Source organism: Cetorhinus maximus, chromosome 10 (assembly GCF_964194155.1).
Source record: "Cetorhinus maximus chromosome 10, sCetMax3.hap1.1, whole genome shotgun sequence".
Taxonomy (NCBI): domain Eukaryota; kingdom Metazoa; phylum Chordata; class Chondrichthyes; order Lamniformes; family Cetorhinidae; genus Cetorhinus; species Cetorhinus maximus.
Window position 1 is genome coordinate 96,404,077 of NC_135888.1, and position 16,124 is coordinate 96,420,200.

Genomic DNA, 16,124 nt, shown 5'->3' on the forward strand with positions numbered 1-16,124 from the left:
TTCATATGAATTTCACCCTGCGCCCCCCCAACTCCTATCCTCACCAAGACCCCCGCCGCCTCCCCGACCTAACATCTTGTCCAGCCATTCCATCCTCCCAAAATGAAATGCGAAATATTGACCATCACTCATGCACATGTTAGATGACAGTGCAGACTCTGAAGCTAATGTGGAACCACTCTACGTAGAAACACAGCTGCAAAAGATTTCTTTAATGGTACAAACAACTGGAGTGAAATAGTATATTCACTCAGACTGTAGAAGGTCTGTGACATGATCAAAACCCCTAGCCATGTGATCTCCCAACCTTGCCAGGCTGATGGAGAGGGTGGAGGCCAAAGCCTGGATGCTACCAATTTGATCTTGAATCAAAGCTGCCATACCTGATACTCCAGGCTTATGCACTGCAAGCATCACTGCAACTCCATGGAGGAGACCACCCATTCCATGTAGACTGCAGAGAAATCACGATTTATGGCAGAAGACTGAACACCCTAGGGACAGATTCCTCCATACTCAAGGACATGGTGCGGATACTCCTAGGCAGGCTGCCTCCAATGCCTTGAGTATTTTCTTTTGCATTTACAATACGTTTTCTAAAATGCTGGGTTGGTAGATTTCCGTTCTCTTCATCAATGCTTGGACCTGGACCAGCTGTGTCACACACTGCCAGCTGCCACTCACTCTAATGGTCTCAAGTTCACCATGTGCAGACCCCTAGCTCACTATTGCTTTCACTCAGGTATGGGGGTTGGACTTGTCAACCCTATTGGATTGTCCAAGTCTCCCAGAATCGACAATTACTGGCAACCTGGGAGAAAATTCAGTCATAGAATTTCATCATAGAATGAATCGTAGAAATTTACTGCACAGAAGAAAGCTATGCCACATATTGGGCAGAATTTTCCCAGATTTGCACTAAGTGTAATGGCGGGCGGGTAAAATGACATTTTACCCTCCGGCCGTGATGGCAGGTTTTCACGCCATATCATCGTGAATCCGCCTCAATATTTATGTACTCCTAGGAAACACGCCATTTCCATGGTGGACAGGCTCTCATTCGCCCGCCCGCCATCATCCCGCCGTTGCATCATGCCGGGCGCCATGTTTAAAGTCCAGCCACAAGCACACATCTCAATGCTTCCAGCTCACCACTGCTGCATGGAAGACATGGCCCTGAAACTGAAGAAGACTGAAGCCCCCAGGTTCAGCAACACATCTCTCGAGCGACTTTTGGAGGCCCGCTGGAATGTCCTCTACCCCTGCTCTGGCCGCAGGATGGGCAGCAACAGCGCTAACCCGGCTTGGGAGATGGTGGTAGCGATGGTTAGTGCCAATGGCCTGCAAAAGAGGACAGCCACCTAGTGCTGCAAGAGGTTGAATGATCTCCTCCATTTCGCCAGGGTGAGTCACTCATCCCATCACTCTCAGCTCACACACTCACAAACCCATCAACATCCACAGGGCCCTCGCTCACTGCTGGTTCAAGGGACATCAGCATTCACTCTCTCACTGTCATTGTCCTCATCCCGTCCATGGGACCACTCACCACCCACACAGGCCAGGCATACTTGTCATCTGGACTGGCAGGCATCCTGCTTACACTTTCTCCATCTTTATCCATGCAGGACAAGCTGGCACACAACAAGAGGGAGAGGTCGCAGACCGGTGGCGGAATGCCTGAAATCAAGGTCCTCACAGACTTTTAAAACAGAGCCATCCAGCAGGCTGGCGAGGATCTGGACCGGTCCTGTGCTGACGGAGAGGTCGGCGCTGCTCTACCAAATGAGGATCCGGCAGTGCAACATCCATCAGACAACCATGCCGTGAGTGATGTTACCTCTTTCACAGGCCTCTGCAATGCATGAATTATCTCTCCTTGCTTTTGCAGGCACATCAGCCAAACAGCCGACTGAGTCCATGACCCAGGGCCCCCAATTAAACTCCGAAGAAACCTCTGAAGAGGCTTCTGGAGGCACCCTCCCTGAAGTCCTGTCACAGTGCGCCCCCTCACCCTCAAAAGTCACCTCAGGGGCAGGGCTGCACTTGGCCCCTGATTCCCCACCCCCGCCACCAGTCAGGCAGGGCGGCACTTAATCCCGACCTCCCAGTGCCCCTGAAGCCTGCAAAGCAACAGGCTACCCTGGCGAGTTCTGCAGAACGTTGCTGTGCACCCACCTCCAGTTCACCCAAAGTGTAGGCCACCAAGTGCATGTCGCCTCCGTGCTGTTGTGAAACACGTCGGTGGATGATACAGCAGGGGTGCAAGAGCCTGGTGGGATGGTCTGATAATGATCTGCTGATATATTACAATGAGGTTCCCAACAACCGATGGCGGGAAACACAGCCCACCGTCAGCGGGCTGAGCGGACAATCATGACCTGCCTTCCCACCGTCATGAAACTGGCCGCACCTATTATCTGCTCACGCCACCTATCATGTCCTCCGCCAGCAGGCACAGAAAATTCAGCCTATTGTGAATTTGCTGGCTGAAAAATATCAATCCAGCCTAATCCCACTTTCCAGCTCTTGGTCTGTAGCCTTGCAGATTATGGCAATTTAAGTGCAAGTATCTTTTAAATGTGATGAGGTTTTCTGTCTTGACCACCCTTTCAGGCAATGAGCTGCAGACTCCCACCACCCTCTGGGAGAAAAAACATTACTCCTCAACAATCCTTCCGCCAATTACTTTAAATCAATGACCTCTGGTTATTGACCTTGCTAAAAAAAAATGGGTCTTTTCTATTCACTCTATCTAGGTCTGAGGCTTGTGCATCTCAGGGTAATGAGGAAGGACCCTCAAAAGATTGTACTCAGTGTGCAGTGCAGTCAAAACCAGGGAAATGGCACGAGTGGGATTGCCAAATTTGGATTAAGTCCAAAACTGGACAAGAGATGAGATGGATTCACAAAACATAAGGCACAAATAAAAGATCGATTTAAACAAATTTTAAAATTAGAATTAACTTCAAACTATGGTTCTTAACAACAATGTGTTGTACAAATAGAATGCAAAAACACATGCACAACCATTGAATTGCACTCCACCTTCATTTTTCATCTAAAACACTTGATGAAACTGGGAATCTTCACAAGTATTTGTTCAGCTCTACAAGTAAAATTCAATCGACATGACGCCTTTGGATTTTGATAACTGTCCAAATACCGTCCATGTATAAAAGTGAGTCAAAGTAGACAGGAGAGAAAACTGGACAAATTATGATTTCTTTTGTACTAAATAACTCACATCTTCTCACTTTAGGAAATCAACTTGAACTGATACAACTTCTAAGTTTACTAAATGAACAAACCTAAAATTTGAATGTACCTTATAAATCCTGCCTTTGTAACAGACAAGATGGTTACAAATGAAATAGAATGGGCCGTAACTTCCGATGGAGTGGCAGTTGAGTCAGATTGCCACTCTGCTCGAAATTACTTACCTGGAAATCCAGCCAATCCTATCTCACCCGACCTTCCAACTCAGGCCGGGTGAGATCTGTTCGGAGCGGCAGTCAAGGGCAGTTCAGTCACATGTAAGTAAGTTACACCTTTTTATTGCACTAGCTGCTGTAAGCCAGGTAAGTTTGAAAGTCCAGCCAAGTTTAAAGGTCTTTGACAAGCCAGGGAGAAGCTAAGTGTATAAGGTAAGTGGATAGGATTTGAGGGGAGTCGGGACAGGAGGTGGGGTCAGGTGTCAGGAGTCAGGCCTGGGTGGGGATGGCGGTCAGGAGTCGGGTTGGGAGTTGGGGGTGGGGTGGGTGCAGTGGAAGTCGAGCGTTGCGCCTGGTGAAGGGGTAAGGTAGCCGGTAGGGGGGGCTATTGGAGAGGTGCGGGAATCCTCAGTTCAGGGGCGGGGGGGGGGGGGCGTGTGGTAGTCCCAGAGGGTGGGTGGGAAAAGTCCCCTGAGAGGGTCAGGGGTGTGGGGACTGTCTTGTTGGAGCCAGGATGGGTCAGTGTTCTCGTTACCTGAAGCTGGAAGTGGTTTTAATTCTTCTAGGTTTTTCTGGGTAATTATTGCTGTAAGACAGTTGGAACCATCCAAAGTTTATGATTTAAATCACATTTCGGATGGCTCCCAGTGCAGAGCAATTGCCCATCGGAAGTTTGAACTTCCCGGGCAATTGCCATGCAATCCTTAATTGGAAACTTCAGGTGGGCTGGGGATGGTTCCCCAGCGTTTTTTTGGTGTACCCCCCAGACATATTGCCCTGGAGCTCAGAAGTTACGGCAAATACTTAAATCTACTTTCACACAAAATGGGTTTATTTTAACTATTGTATTTTTTTCTAAAAGTATTATTTAGCACAAACAAAGGCATTCAACCACAGAGGCCCAATGTTCTAAGGGTAAGTGTGCAAACGCAAGAACATAAGAAACAGAAGCAGGAGTAGGCCATACGGCCCCTCAAGCCTGCCACGCCATTCAATAAGATCATGGCTGACCTGCCCCAGGCCTCAACCCCACCCCTCTTTCGTGCCAGCTCTCAACTCCCCGATATTTCAAAAATCTATCTACCTCCACTTTAAATACTTTCAGTGATCTAGCCTCCACAACTCTCTGGATTAGAAATTCCTTCGCATCTCAGTTTTAAATGAGTGTCCCCTTATTCTGTAACTATGCCCCCTAGTTCGAGATTGCCCCACTAGTGGAAATATCTCTCATTATTTACCCTGTCCCTTCAGAATCTTGTATGTTTCAATAAGATCACCCCTCTTTCTTCTAAACTCTAAATGAATAAAGGCCTAACCTGTTTAGCCATTCTTGATAAGTCAACCCCTTCATCCCAGGAATCAGCCAAGTGAATCTCTTTTGAACTGCCTCCAATGCCAGTATATCCTTTCTTAAATACAGGGACCAAAACTGTACACAGTACTCCAGATGCGGCCTCAAAAACGCCCTGTACAGTTGTAACAAGACTTCCCTATTTTTAAACTCCAACCCCCTAGCAATACAGGCCAAAATTCCCTTGCCCTCTTAATTCCTTGCTGCACCTGCAAGTTACCTTTTTGTGTTTCATGCACAAGCACGTCCAGATGCCTCTGTGCTGCACTTTTTTGGAGTCTCCATTTAAATAATAGTCTGCCTTTTGATCCTACCGAAGTGCATGACCTCATACTTTCCTACATTAAACTCCATCTGGAGTTGGCGGTCAGTCATCTCAGCTCCAGGACATCACTGCAGGAGTTCCTCAGGGTAGTGTCCTTGGCCCAACCATCTTCAGCTGCTTCATCAATGTCCTTCCTTCCATCATAAGGTCAGCAGTGGGGATCTTCGCTGATAATTACACAATGTTCGGCAACATTCGCGACTCCTCAGATACTGAAGCAGTCCATGTCCAAATGCAGCAAGTACTGGACAATGCCCAGGCTTGGGCTGACAAGTGGCAAGTGACATTTGCATCACACAAGTGAAAGGCAATCTTTAGAGGCAACAAGAGAGAATCCAACCAGCTCTCCTTAATGTTCAATGTCATTACCATCACTGAATCCCCCACTATCAACATCCTGGGGGGGGTTACCATTGACCAGAAATTGAACTGGACTAGCCATATAAATACTGTGGCTACAAGAGCAAGTCAAAGGCTAGGAATCGTGCAACAAGTAACTCACCTCCTGACTTCCAAAAGCCTGTCTATCATCTACAAGGCACAAGTCAGGAGTGTGATTGAATACTCCTAACTTGCCTGGATGAGTGCAGCTCCCACATTACTCAAGAAGCTTGACACCATCCAGGACAAAGCAGCCCACTTGATTGGCACCACATCCACAAACATTCACTCCCTCCACCATCAACGCACAGTAGCAGTAGTGTGTACCATCTACAAAATGCACTGCGGGAATTCACCAAGGCTCCTTCGACAGCACCTTCCAAACCCACAACCACTACCGTCTAAAAGGACAAGGACAGCAGATTGATGGGAACACCACCACCTGGAAGCTCCCCTCCATGTCACTCACCACCCTGACTTGGAAATATATCGCCGTTCCTTCACTGTCCCTGGGTCAAAATCCTGGAACTCCCTCCATAACAATACTGTGGGTGTACCTACACCATATGGACTGCAGCAGTTCAAGAAGACAGCTCACTACCACCTTCTCAAGGGAAACTAGAGATGGGCAATAATTGCAGGCCTAGCCAGCAAAGCCCACATCCCATGAATGAATTAAAGAAAAATCTGCCACGTTTTTGCCCACTCACTCAACCTTTCTATATCCCCTTACAGATTCCTTAAGTCCTCATCACAACATGCCCTCCCACCTATTTTTGTACCGTCAGCAAATTTTCATACATTACACTCTGTCCCCTCCTCCAAGTCATTAATATAGATAGTAAATAATTGAGGCCCTAGGACTTATCCTTGTGGCACTCCATTAGTTATGTCCTTCTAACAGGAAATCCCAACTCTCTGTCTTCTGTGTGTTAACCAATCCTCAATCCATGCTAATACAATACCCCCCAGTACCGTGAGCTCTAATCTTATGCAATAACCATTTATGTGGCACCTTATTGAACGCATTCTGGAAATCCAAATACACTACATCTACCAGTTCCCCTTTATCAACTCTGCTTGTTATATCCTCAAAGAACTCTAGCAAATTTGTCAAACATGATTTCCCTTTCACAAAATCATGTTGATTCTGTTTGATTGTGTTAATCTTTTCTAAATGTCCTGCTATTTCTTCCTTAATAATGGACTCTAGTGCTCTTCCAACAACAGATGTTAGGCTGACTGGCCTATAGTTTCCTGCTTTTTGTCTCCCTCCTTTCTTGAACAGGGGCGTCACATTTTTCACGGTTTTCTAATCCGCTGGGACCCTCCTGGAATCCAGTGACTTCTGGAATATTTCGACCAATGCCTTCACTATCTCTGCAGCCACTTCCTTTAAAACCCTTGGATGCAGACCATCAGGTCCTGGTGACTTGTCTGCCTTTAGTTCCATTAGTTTGTTAAATATTTTGTCCCGCGTGATGGAGGCTGTTACAAGATCTTTCCTCCTATTAGCTCTTTGCTTATCTGATATCTTTGGGATGTTTATAATGGCCTCCACCGTGAAGACCGATGTAAAATATTGGTTTAAATTATCGGCCATTTCCCTGTTCCCCGTTATCAATTCTCCAGTCGCATCCTCTAACACTCACTTTAGCCACTCTCTTTCTTTTTATATACCCATAGAAGCTCTTGCTGTTTGTTTTTATATTTCTTGCCAATTTACTTTCATAATCAATTTTCTCCCTCTTTATTAGCTTTTTAGTCATTCGCTGCTATTTCCTAAAAAATTCCCAATCCTCTGGCCTACCAGTAGCTTTCACTGCTTTGTATGCCTTAGTTTTTGATTGGATACTCTCCTTGACCACCTTTATTAACCACCTTTATTAATCTCATCGAGTCCTTGTTTTTGACTGGGATAAATTTTTGCTGAGCATTATGTCTACTTAAATGTCTGCCACTGCTCACCCACTGACCTTCCCTTCAGTCTATTTTTCCAGCCCACTTTAGACAACTCTTTCTTCATACCCGTGTAATTTCCCTTATTTAAGTTGAGGACACTGGTTTGAGACCCAAGTTGCTCGCCCTCAAACTGAATTCAAAATGTTACCATGTTGTGATCGCTACCCCCGAGAGGATCCTTAGCTATGATATCTCTTATTAATCCCACCTCATTACACATTATTAGATCAAAATAGCCTGTTCCCGGGTAGGTTCTACAATGTATTGCTCTAAGAAACAATCCCTGATGCACTCTACAAATTTGTCTTCCTTGTTACCCCTGCCGATCTGATTTGTCCAGTCAATATGCAGATTAAAATCACCCATGACAATTGTAGCACCCTTCTTACATGCCTACATTATTTCCCGATTTATACTTTGTCCTACAGTGAGCCAACTCTTCAGGGGCCTATAGACGACTCCTACCCATGACTTCTTCCCCTTGCTATTCCTTATTTCCACACAAACTGATTACACATCACGATCTATTACACCTATATCACTACTCACCACTGCACTGATACCTTCCTTTATTAACAAACTACCCCACCTCCTTTTCCTTTTGCCTATTTTTCTGGATCGTCAAGTACACTTGAACATTGAGTTCCCAGTGTTGGTCACCTTGCAACCATGTCTCTGTAATAGCTATTAAGTCACGTCAAAACATTCACAACCTGCAGGCAAATGTCACTTGATCAAATGGCAGGTGGTCAAATGTCAAATGTTTAAGTCTCCAGGAATATATCTAATCATTGTTGACAACACTGCACATGATATTGATTAAAATGCGGGTTCTTGGGAAAAATAGGTGAGGTAACTGTACCTTCTTAAAACTGATCACATGATCCAAAAGACCTGTGAAAAGAGATGGACAAACGTCAACAGGTAATGGGGAGGTTTGAGAGCAGCAGAGATGTAGACAAACAAGGTCGCACCAGGTTACGCTACTGCTTGTAAGCTTTCCTACTTGAGAAACGAAGAAAGAAAGAGCAGTAACCCTGCTGGACAAAACCTCCAACCTCTACCTTCCAATCACTCCTGGTGAGGGCTGTCCCATTATTTCCAAATGTCTCCTGACATGGGGATGAGGGATTGAAGAGAAGTTGACCCTCTGATGGCCCTGGTACTGTCACTTGAGTTATGTAACAGATTGTCTTGCGGAAAAAAGGGGAGTAAGGTAGTGTTTGGCTGGAGAAAAGGATTGTGCATATGTATGTGGCATCCTGGAATACTGTGAATGCTGAGAGTGAAATTTAGCAAATATTGCACATAATGAGGAGGTGGTTAACTGCAGGAAAGTTGTGGGCGGGTGACACATGATAGCAGTTAGGAGAAGAGTGAAAACCTTTCCAGCTGTTACTTGGTGAAAGTAGAGTAAGTGTCTGCTGACAGCTCCTGAGAATGACTTAATAAAAAGGACAATGGATGCAGTTTGCTATGATCTTGGGAGGAGGAGCAAGTGGATATCCTTGGATTGTAGTGTAAAGGGGATGGAATTGCTCTAACGAGATCAGATGCACAGAAAGAGACAGAGCAAGAAGTGAATTTCACCTTGGCAGGATGGGCAAGGTCATTGAACTTTTTCCTGAATTTAATCCCTATCCTGGGGATGATTGATGGCAGAATTGACACGTTCTGCACTCTCCTCCAAGGCCTGTTGTGGAGTTTGTCTTGTCACTTTTCTCTAAGTCAAGGGGTCAAGATCTCTCTGCAAGTCCTGGTCTGTACCAATAATGCCTCTTCACAGCTGCATCCATAAACCTAGGAGCCCTTGTACGTGCCATGATGAGTCCAAATTTCTTCCACAAAAATCGTAGCAACTAAGGCCTGGAGGAACGTGAAGGAAGCAATCTCAGGAGAGAGGCCAGGGGGGTGGAGGGAGGTCCCGAGGCCACTGGACCTTAAAGGGGTGGGGGGGGGGAGGGGCACCCAACTTCAGAAAGGGGCTTCTGATGGAGGCGTCCCCCGCTTCCAGCCCGTGATCTAACTCCATTGATTTTCAGGCTTCCCCCACGCAGCTTTAATCTCCCCACCAGACTAAAAATTGCTTGGCGGGAAATGGCCCTTAAGGGCCTCAATGGGGACAAGGGTAGGCTTCAATCTGAGGCCTTACCCATCCCAGTGTAGAACTGCTGCATGGTCAGGGTGGCAGGAACCCAGAAGGAATCCCAACCCTTCAATTTCACACCCCCCCCACCCCCCCCACCGACCTGTCTAAAAATCCACTGGTGGGAGAGCGTAAAATTCTGACCCTGGGACTCTTTACATTAACCTGGGCCTCCGGACATAGGCTCAAGGCTCAAGAGTCTTTCTGCATTTCCTCAGCAGTCCACTGCAGCTCTTGTCACTGCAGGGAATGGAGAGCTGCTTGCCAATCAGATTTCACACTCATTCAAGCGTGAAGTAGCTGCAGGGCACTTGGAGTCAGCGGGGATGCGTTCCCTGCTAACTCTCCGGATGGTGGGAAGCGAGACCCCGCCATCTGAAAAATTCAGGCCATAATTGGCATGACAATACACTTCAATATAATTAACCTCATCATGATTATATTTGTAAGCAAATGTCTGCATCCTTTTCAGTAGGGGAAGTAGAGAGGTAGAGGAAATAGTAAATTTTTAAAGGTAGATTGCTCATCTTTAGGTTTAATAGTTATCATTCTTTAAATAACAGTCAACTGCAAATATCATGGATAGAATACAGGAGACAAAATCTAAAGTATGTCAGTTTTTTAAAGAAACTTTTTGGGCTATTACAGGATCCTATTTTTCGAGGGCTCCTGGATGGTCACCTCTCGAGGAATTAGATTAAAGTCATTCAAATTACAGTTCTGCTACATCATAAGTCTAAGATGGTGGCTGAATAGTTTATGCTGCAAACTGCAAATCTGCATTTCCGTTGCTAAGAACTCTATGCAGGGATGTACGTGCAGGGCTGTGATCCCCAAGAGCCAACTTTGAAAGTGTCGGCAAGAGTGCCTGCTTCCTCAGAAAAAGGTTAAACTTGCTCTTTGCTGAATCTCTGAGAGGAACAACAGTTTCAGAAGAACTTAAGTGGAACAAAACATCTGATCTTTCTCATAACCAAATCTTGTATCAAAAAAGGAAGTAAAAGACACTGTTAATTTGTCCATCTTAGTAGAAGGAAAATTCCAGTAGAAAAAGGTAAACACAGAGACATTATAATGATGGTTGTTACAATAAAATATGAGCAATTTTCTTCTCATCATTATACTCACATGCCACTAATAACCAAAAATGACAGGAGGATATATTTGAGAAATTTTAGATGCTGAAGTGAGTGTGACCGTAACAGATTATATTTATTTCTTGATACCCGGGTCAAGACAATAATGAATCTGATCAGATTGCAGTGCAAATCTTCTAGAAATCTGCATTCTGCAGGTAGCCACGTATAACGGGCAATGGTTGGGAGGTATGTACTATAATACTGTCACATACCTCATACCCTGAAATTTGTTCTAATTGGGTGTCAGCCCAGGTGGCTTATTTTGCCTCTGCAGAATCACAATATGTGGCTAGTTCTGAAAGTTTTAGACAATTACTGCCACCAGCTCTTGACAATCTAATTGCTCAAAAATGGTTATACAGCACTTGATGCAGACACTGCACACAGTCACGTCACCTTTCACCTCCGCTAAGGAAGTTGTTTTAGCTGCACCAAATTTAACAATTACTGAGCATGACGACCACACAGAAAAGAAGAAGCGAAGAGAAAATAGTGGAAGCTAATCAAAAGAACAATAAAAGCTATATTTTTCTTTGATACAAAGCCATGCTGACATTTTTGAACAATCATGTGGGTTGTAAAATAGCTGCTTCATCCAACTCCATGCTATTTTAGACGTGTGGGTCAGACTTAGCTTAAGCTTAAGTAACAACAAAATGCAGCTAAAAGCTAAGTCCAGATATTGCACAGACCTATGTTTTCACATTTATAGTTGCAAGTTGTACCAAGATTGAATATAAAGTGTGATTTCTTGTTCTCAGTTTCACAAAGAATGGGCTTCGATGACACATTCAGCATCAGGATCACAATCCTTCCATCTTTCAATCCGAAAATGAAATAAAGTTCATTATTAAGAGCACAAGTGGATTGTTCATATTTAGCTTGCCACTTTAGGTTGTTCCTACTTAGAAAAAGCTAAAAATAGCATTTAAAAATTTTCCCAAAGAGCTATAAATAGTTCCCAGCATTCATATCGTATTTGTTTGCCAAGTTATTTGAAAATATTTGCCAAAGGTTACCTTTTAACCCTCCGTCAGCAAGAAATTTCAACTTTGAATTGTCAGAAGTGGTTTCTAGCTATTAAAGCTACAGCATATCGCAGCTGTTGCAAAAATATTTTGAACCACCAAATGCCTGTGGTATTGCAGTGTTGGTGGGAGGAGGACTTCAGTACCTCCTGGCCCCACGTTCAGGTCAATATTTTTTTCAACTTAGCTCTATAATAATGGCCTACCACAATCCCTTTAGTGACCGCTGGTTAAGCTGCTCGTGGACCTGGTTATCCCTCAATCAGCATCACTAAAAAAAAATTAAGAGCAGAATTTTCCATTCCGGGGCTACATCCCGTGGTGGGGGTGGGAACCGGGAGTCTTTCCCACTGCGGAGGCCGGTGAGAATTTGTGCCGAATCGCACAATGCTGGCCTAATTAATTCCGCAGTTGGGGGTTCGCCAATGTTTTGCATGGCGGGGTGGGCTGGATGGCACATGCCCCGCCGTCATATCCAAACGTTATATTTAAAGGGTGCCTGGACATCAGCTGACCCACCATTGAAGGAGGAGATGCCCGCTGATCCCAGGGAGCTCCAGCCCCCAGATTCAGTGGGGGCTTCCCTCAATATGCTGCTCAATGCAGTGGAGGCCGGGAAGGTCGTCCTGTATCCTGAGGATGGAAGGAGGAGGTTAAGCCATGTGACTAATCCTGCATGGGAGGAAGTTGCCAGGGTGGTCAGTGCCCACGGCCTCTAACGGAGCGGATTGCCCTGCACTGCTGAAAACGGGTGAATGGCCTCATCCATGCCACCAGGGTAAGTGAACCCTCAACTGCTCACACTCAACTCATTGAACAGTAGAGAGGACATGGGCCTCAGTGCCTAGGGCACCATCCATGCAGTCCATGCAGAAAAGATTCACTCAATGTGATAATGTGATGTCTCATAGCCCCACTGCAGTCAATCTAGTCTGCAGGCAAAGAGGGTCCTTGACCCTTCCACACAGGGAGCTCAGATGCTGTCTAAGAGTGGTGGAGGGAAGGGGGGTAGGTGTTGAGGGCACTAGCAAGCACTGCCAATGACATGCCTCTGTGAGCCTTATCCTTATACCTGCATGGGCTCACCACTCTGGTGGATGCTGCCCAAGAACCTTTGTGGACAACCTGCTGTGCATCAATCACATGGCACACAATCCAGTGGGTTTTTTGTAAGACTGGAAGCATGAGAAAGATACCTGAAATCCAATTGTTCTCAATCCCATCTTCTCTCTTTGAACAGGAAACATTGAGGCACAACAGGACAGAGAGAGAGAGAGAAGGCGGGATGAGGCCAGCCTGATCTCATGAACCTTACAGAGTTCAAGGAGTGGACAGCCCAGCTGGCAGGGGAGGAACAGGACCGAGGGTATGCAGATGGAGAGGTCAGTGGGCAGCCCCCATCCAGTAAGGATCCACGCATAATGTAGTCACTTAGAAACTTAAGGGTCATGTGTTCCTCCATGTTGGAGGCAGCTCATGAAGTCACTCGCTCTCTCCTCTCTCACATCTGCCAGAAGGAAGAGGGCAAGGGAAGAAGAGGAAGCCTTGTTCAGCAGTACCTCCAGCCCATAGAGGACAGAGGACATTGGGGAGGAGGAAGAAAGTGCACCTGTAGAGCCATCACAGCAGTCACCTGCACCCTCCACCAGCCCAGAGACACACACCTAGGTGGGTACTAGATGTAGTTCAGGCAGGGTCTCACATTCTGGTGTTCACCGCATGGACATGTGTCTGTAGCGTAGTAGGAGGAGGCAGGTTCAGCCAAGCTCAGTGGCACTCGGAGGGCTGCTGGGGAAGAGGCATCTACAACTTCAAAGTCGGATGGTGAGCCTCTGATGAGGAGGAATTACTTTTCTCAAAGGGTCGTGAATCTGTGGAATTCACTACCTCAGAGTGCAGTAGATGCCGGGTTGCTGAATAAATTTAAGGAGGAGATAGACAGATTTTTAATTAGTAATGGATTGAAAGGTTATGGGGAGAGGGCGAGAAATTGGAGTTGAGGCCGAAATGAGATCAGCCATGATCGTAATGAATAGCGGGGCAGGCTCGAGGGGCTGAATTGCCTCCTCCTGCTCCTAGTTCTTATGTTCTTATGTTCTTTGGGATTGACCCTGACCGAGATGCTGGAGATGCAGCGAGAGGCGGGGGGAACATCAGGTAGAGGTGGTGGATGCCCTCAACAGAGTTGCGCGTGAGGCAGAGGAGTCCATCTGCCTGCTCTCTGATGAAGTGGCATTGACCTGCGTGCACATTGAGGTCTCTATGGGGAGGGTGGCAGATACCATGGAGAACCTGGTTCAGCAGAATGCCCAGTTTCCGCTGGAGATGTGCGCAGACCTGCATTCCATTGCTGTAGCCATGGGTGAGATCTTGCTGTGGCTAAACCGAGAGGGGGGTCGAAGTACCTCAACCTCCCTCCAGGTGCCCCTTCCCGGGGCCCTCAGGCACCCAAAGGGAGGATGAGCGGCTGTTGGACAGCCCTGGGACCTCCACTCCGGACTCTCTGAGGGTGTCTGGCACTTCCAATCCCCCTTGCCTGTGACCCCATCGGCTTTGTCCTCTGAGACCGCAGAGGGAGCAGTTGCCCACAGCCAAAGTAAGCGGGAGCCCTCCGGGCCTCGGGTCTGCAGAGGCTGGCCGCCGAGGTCATCCAAGACAACAGGGCAAACTGGTCATCAGGCTGAGGATGTTGGGGGAGCACCTGGAAGTGGTACTGAACACAAGATTGAGAAATTTTGATTTCACATGTGGTTGCACGGGTGCACTATGGTTGTTAATCCCCTTCAGTTGTCTAGTTGAGATGACCTGCATCTCCACCCACCTCCCCGATGACCCAACTCCCAAGCAGCATCTCGAGATCTCCACCACGAGGATAGTTGCAAGCGGCCATGGTTCATGTTATCTTCAATGTGCAGTCCAATACCTTTAACCCTTCCCCTGTGACCCACACCCTCCCCTCAATAACCATTGACCCCACCATGTGTAACATTTGACATTCCCACAGTCACCCTACAACCCTCCCCCATTACCCTCCGTCCCATGCAAGTGAATGTCCACATCCACTACCTTCCCGAGGAGCCCACCCCCCCCGTCACAATAGACATGCCTACCCCCAGAATCCGCTTCTATTTCCGTATCCCCTTCGACAACCCTCAGCGTCCCCTCACCCACCATCGACAAAACCTCACCCCCACCTCCCTACCGGCTCCCACTCCCTCCTTTAACCCTCACTATCCCTTCCTTTCGACAATTCCCTCAGTATGCCGCCCAGGACTCATCAGTTGACACCATGGGCCCCTCTTCCCCCCATGCCTGTTCAAACCTGCATACCCTACCCCACAAAGATAAAAACAAAAAGCTAAAAGCTACTGCGGATGCTGGAAATCCAAAACAAAAACAGAATGACCTGGAAAAACTCAGCAGGTCTGGCAGCATCGGCGGAGAAGAAATCAGTTAACGTTTCGAGCCTTCATGGCCCTTCGGCAGAAGGGCCATGAAGGCTCGAAACGTTAACTGATTTCTTCTCCGCCGATGCTGCCAGACCTGCTGAGTTTTTCCAGGTAATTCTGTTTTTGTACCCTACCCCACTGCCTGCACTCCACCGTGACCCTTCCCACCCTCCCACTCCATACCAGCTTACCCATTTCATGACCCATGCAGCATCTCTCTCTCTCTTTCCCCTACCACCCGCAAACTCCTCCACCCCCCTTCTAGGCCTCCACACCCGCCCCATCTCTTCATTCCTCTTCTCCTCGGCTAATTATCTGCCCCTCCCCCCCACCTCCAGCACAGACTATCGCCGCCCAACTGTACCTCCTGCTGTCTTCCGCCTGCAGCTTGAAGACCCACATCCTGGAAGTTGCTGCAGTGCCAAGATCCATGTAGTAGATGCTCCACCCACCCACTGCTGCACATGGTGTTCCAAGGTCCATCTTCCACTCTCCACAAACTGCCCCAGGCCTTCTTCCAGGAGAGCCCCGATATGTTCACGCCACGTTGGTCCAGGTGTGTTCCAGACTGACATGATATCCCGCTGGCAGTTTGATTGTTTGGAGAGGGGGAGCTATTCCAGTCGGGCCTTCAACAACATCACTCTAACAGGATGCAAAATGGTTACGTGCTGGCCCCTGGCAGGAATGGCAACCCACCATAATGGGCGGAAACAATTTTTCACCTCATTGCTCCCGCCCATCCACCCCCCCACCCCCTCTCCTCAATCCACCATAAAACCTGCCATTCTTGGGACTGGAAAATTTTGTCCTATGTGATCATCATCTAACTTATACAAAAATTTATGCTCCAACTGAAGTAATTCCTATATCACCTTATAAACTATCATTCCCTGCACCACCAATGCA